The sequence below is a fragment of the Tachysurus fulvidraco genome, chromosome 2, assembly GCF_022655615.1.
Source record: "Tachysurus fulvidraco isolate hzauxx_2018 chromosome 2, HZAU_PFXX_2.0, whole genome shotgun sequence".
NCBI lineage: Eukaryota > Metazoa > Chordata > Actinopteri > Siluriformes > Bagridae > Tachysurus > Tachysurus fulvidraco.
Genome location: NC_062519.1, coordinates 1,130,047 through 1,135,814, shown reverse-complemented (window position 1 = coordinate 1,135,814; position 5,768 = coordinate 1,130,047).

The following is a 5,768-nucleotide window of genomic DNA, read 5'->3' as shown; positions in this document are numbered from 1 at the left end:
TTCTCTCTCACTCTCAATTGTGCTTTATGTTTTGGGCGTTTTCTGGGACTTAAAAGATAAGAGCATAAAAAGGTGCATTACAGCACAGTCCCCAGAGAAGGTCTTTTATTATTTAAATAACAACAGGTACTAGATGAGGTGTGCCATTACAGCTGGATTTTAATGAAGACATTGTGCACTGATAAAAATATTTATTTTTTGCTAAAAAAAAAAATGTGTGTTTGAAATAAACGACGAATCATTTAAAACTTTGTTCTCTTAATGCATTTAATTATTATTAAGATATTATATTACGAGGGATATGTTTAGATGAGAAACCTGTAGACTATAGCTCTGAGCTCTGGTAGTCTGCAGCAATTTCTTACAGCTTCACGTGTCAAGACTGATCATAATACCTAAAGTGCGATACTACTTTTGACCCCATGGCGGTGCTCTTCTCTCATTGAAGCCAAACTCGCTCTCCAAATATGCAAATACTGCTGGATATATGGATCACATCTTATAACAAAAAGCACACTCACGTCATGAACTTTATTCCGTAAATATGTTGCGTTATTAAGTAATCTAAATGTGTTGTATTTTAAATGCTTAAATGACGTTTGTACGATTACTTTAGCAGAACTAAACAATTTAATGTTAACCCACAACTAACGCATTTGGTTTTCCAGTAAGTGTTTGTAGTTCTAGATGTGAATCAAAGTATGTTACATTTTGGTAGACAATGCACGGGAGAATACATTCGCCTTTAGATATCTATCTAATCGATCTTTAAATACAACCATCTTAAGAGAAGACATGAACTAAGATGTGTGTCAGTTCAGAAGCTTTTAGCCATGTGGTAGTTAAGCCTAACGTACACATAACATGTATAGCATGATAATTACATTATGGAGCCCAATTGTAATAGTATGTCGTTATATTACAGCACAGTAACAAAATGAGCTAGTTTGTTTGATCAATTTATGCCCTAAATACCGTAGTTGAGAAGAAACAGCAGGTTTACTCTAGCTGTCAGGTTTACTTTCCAAGATATTTATTAGCACCTCTTGAGGAAGACTGAGATAGATCTTTCTTATTTACTTTCTGACAGAAACCTCTTTAGATGTGTTAGGAATTGATGAACACCTTTATTTAATTGAATTAATACACACATTTGCACAGATACACACAATCAAACACACCTCCCAGACAACCAGAAACGAATATTTTCTGTGTTTATTTTAGACAATGAATATCGAGGTAATACATCGGTGACTAACATACTGTGAATGCAATGAAAACCTGGGATTTTTCTTTACGTTTATAACAGGAAATAACTGTAAACATTTACAAATAAATCAACAAAAAACCGGAATAACTTAAGCATTTAATATTCACAGTTCTTCACTAGGTCACTATTTAAACGACAGCAAATCTTGATATTCACTGTTAACCTTCTTTGTAGGTAACGTCAGATGCTCCTCTTCTTCTAAAGCATTCAGAGGACACTCCTATGGATTTGATAATGTCAGTTTTTTTCTTATACAAACTTGTGGACTCCAGACAGCTCGAGTGTACTGTCATTAAATCATATGGGGAAGGAACCAAATACTAAGAAATTCTAAAATTCGCGCCTGTAATGGTAAACACACAATTACTGTAAAAATAACGAATGCAAAGCAGAAATGTTTTCAATTGTGTTCTCAGATCTTTGTACTCCATTATATATCGGATAAAGAATATTAAAAAAGAACCATTCGGGGCATATATTTTTCTTTACTAGAGAACAGAGCCGGCTGTACGATGCAAGAATGGGATCAGTGTTAAGCCCATTATGCGCGGGTTGAAGGCCAACACTCAGAGTGTAACCCAAAGATGACGGACGTACTGATCTTTTTCAACGAGAATAATAATTATAATAATTTTGAATCATGCAGACTTTATTAAAGTAAACCCAAAAAGAATAGAAACGGCAATCAGTATTAAAATCTGTAGCGCTCCCGTTTCCTAGAATTTTAGTTCAGCTCAAAATGTTGGCACAGCAATGCTATTTTGCTTTTTAGCTTCCCGGAAGTAGAATGAATTTATTTAACATAGTTATATTATTGGTGCTAATAAACTAAAAGATCCAGTCGTTGTGTATTTTAGAAAATAATAAAATCAAATCGAGTAATGCTAATATGAACAAATTTCATTATGTTATAGTGAGCAACAGATACTGGATATCAAAGTTAATATCAGGTTCTTTAAACATGAATTAATTCTTTGTCGTAGTAAAAGAAGCTTCGTTGATATGTGTAACTCGTCCAAATGCACAATGCACACATTACCTAAACTCTGAACGACAGTATGGTTACTATACACTCTAATTATCGACGCTTATAGGCTTATATGTGCAACCTATTCCCTCTCTAACTCATTAAATGCTGTCTATAAAAAACTGTTGTTAGGTTCGCTGTTGTTTTATCGTTCAACATCTCAATATATGACCTTTGATCCACTTATTTATTTGTAACAAATTTAGCTGACCTCGTATGTGACTGTCAGATTTAGACTAAGATATAGGCCTGGTTAACCCTAACCCAAGACTCAACTTGAAGACATTTCAGCAGTATACAGGAACGGAATCGCATTAGAAAAAGATACACGTCGTGGTTGTTAGGCGTTCCCCCAACAAAACTTTTACAAACACTTACCTTCAGTATATCTAGTACTATTTTGTAGTAACGCGAAGCGAGATAAAGTTATGGAGAATTTTCCCCGACACCAAATTCCCAGTTTCGATTATTTTGTAAGACACTATAAGTACAGTACAAGCCACCCCTATTTTAATAGTGGAATGATCCGTTTCCCTGGTAACATGCTGTAGTATTTTAGAGATGGATAAAAGAAAACAAAAAGACCGCACGTAATTTTACATATATATGTATAATTTTACATATATATATATATATATATATAACTATATTATGTAACCAAACTTACACTTCCAAGTGTCATTATTGTTCCTTTCCAAATCGCACTGTAATAAAAATAAAAAGCTAATCAAAACAAATAAATAAAATTGAAAAAAAAAAAGTATTTAGAATGTATACAGAATAAAATAGCCATGATATAAATTAAGTAATGGATCACAGGTGCAGATTTAAATACAATGTTGATGTTGACAACATGTAAGTTTGAATAGTAAGAATAGTCAGAAATGAGTGTGTGCTAGTAATTTTGTTGCTGTTTACTTTCGTAATTTCATATTTGCTAATAATGTTTGATTTAGTTATTTACTGTTTTGGAACAAGGAGTCTAAAGTGTCTGAAGAAGCAATTATGTATGAAGTGTCTGAAGTGGCCAGATCAAGAACCATGTCGTAGCTGCCAAGTAATATCCTTGCAATATAGCACCAACTAAGTGAGCTTCTCAAGTAGAGAGAAGAACACTCTTTTAACCGTGTTTATTTAAACATTCTTTTGAACTATTCTATCTGATCACCTAATTCTCTACCAGCTTAGAGAAAGTCAATATTAATCCAAAATGCTGTACAGGCCTCTATAAATATCAGACTATCCAGCTCATCCACCGCTCAGCACTGCTCCCTCCTGGATTGTAGATCAGGACCTACACACTATCACTGACTATAGTGTCCTCATTGGTCCACCACTTCTTTTGTGAGTAACGGTTGTGATTTTTCTGCTTTCTGTGCGGAGTAAGAGCGCCATCGTGGTGGCTGTGAGTTGTAATTACAATTCATAAACACACGTCATGATCTGGAAATAGAATTGATGAGATATTTTTTTGTTTTGATTTAAATTTCAGAAACCATATTAAACATTATTATTAATTAACATGTTTCATACATTATACAAAGTCTTTGCTTGTTACAGTGACTATGGAATATATCTATTTTTGTAATTACTCATATTTAATGACCCATATGTATTTAGGTAATAGGAGAGTTGAACTTACTCTTCCAAACCGTAAAGTTATACGTTTAAATTACCAAAATGAATTAAAGCATGTTGTTGTCACCCACAAGCTGTAATTATCTTTAACAAAAAAAGCTCAGGTTTACTGTGTTATATGTGATAAGTGCTTATTTACTGACTTAAACATAGTGTACTTTTTTCTTAATATTAAATTGAACATGTAAACTGTGTATAAGTATATAATATGAGCACTGTGTGTGTCAGTACTGAGTTTTCAGTGAAGGTCACAAACACGGACCCTTGTTTTCATTCCAGCTTCATGGTTTGATGGCCTTGTTTTCCCTTCCTCCACACTTAGCACAGAAGGTCGTTCTGTTCATGCTGTTTAATCTAAATTCGAACATGTAGTTAAAATAGCTCTCTCTCTTCACACCCAGCAAATTTTACCGAGGAGGTGAAATTACATCTGAGTCTTGGACACTCGTTTTAACATCGTGTTTAAGCAGTACTAATGCTCTGAATATCTAGGTTATTACAGGTCTTACAGCCAATATTATTTGCGCCAAATACCAAAACTCCAAATGCATGCACCTATTCTATGAGCCACAACATTTCAGTTTCGGGAATACTACATTATGGGTTTATGGACAAAGAATCCATAAGAAATAAAATAAACAATGAATGAATAAAGCTATTTCACTCTTTTCATCACATGCTACGAACAGTGAAATTTATTATAAAATCAAAATTGTCATTTGAATAAAGAAATATTACATATTAATATAAGGTCGTCCATGTTCAATTCCCAGTTTAATTTAAGTGTAATTTTTAATAACGAATAAAAAATTTCATCAAATATTAAACGCAGTTACACTGAAAATACTAAAAAAAAATACTAAAAAGTAAGCAGCACTAAGAAATATTACTGCCACAACACCCGCCATTTTAGGTCAAATTAACGCCGTGGTGGATTTTCCCTCGCGCTTCATACCAAATTGTTTGTCAAACTATTGTGGACTCAAATGACGACAGACAGACTGCATTCAGTTAAGCTGTTTAATTCTGATAGCGAGAATAAAATGATTAAACATCCACAAGTCGGAAAGCTTGAATTCCTATTAAATAATTTCGCTGACATTTCTGCATCGAAACAGTTAGATTAAATCGTGCGTGTTCAGAGATCTTTAGGTTTACTTACAAAGACGGTCTAACTAAAATAAAACAAATAATATATATAGGTGTATCTGGCGATATTCCTCGATTTTGTTCGTACGTCTCGACGATAACTAAACCTGGGTGTTGTCCTCTTTGCGTTGTCGCCACCCCCCATATCAACAGATTTCCCTTAGCATTGCAGCAACACAACAAATGTCGTAAATCAGGCATCGTGAAAGTACCCTGGTATTTTTGGAGGGCTCAGGAACGAGTTGTTCTGTGTTCTGTGTTCTGTGTTCTGGCTCCTCCTTTTCCGGAACGTCAGTTCTTTCTAGTGCCACGAAACCGCCACAGAAAGAAAAAAGAAGCCCGGAATGCCTCAGATATTTACTCCAAATAAACTATTGTTAGTTTAAATTAAATGTAATGTCACTGACTCATTCATGTACTCATCTTCGTCCCTAACAATAATAGTGTTATCCACGAGGAATTTTTGTTTCGATATCCAAGCTATTAATATATTTTGTTCTTGACATAATACATAATAAAGTTGATTCAGACTAATTTTAAAAAAAATATAATAATAATAATAATAATAATAATAATAATAATAATAATAATAATAATAATAATAATAATAATGTAATCTAAAGATTAATGAGTTATAAAATCAGCTGCATGGCAATAACACTAACCGAATTTATTAATTCTGAG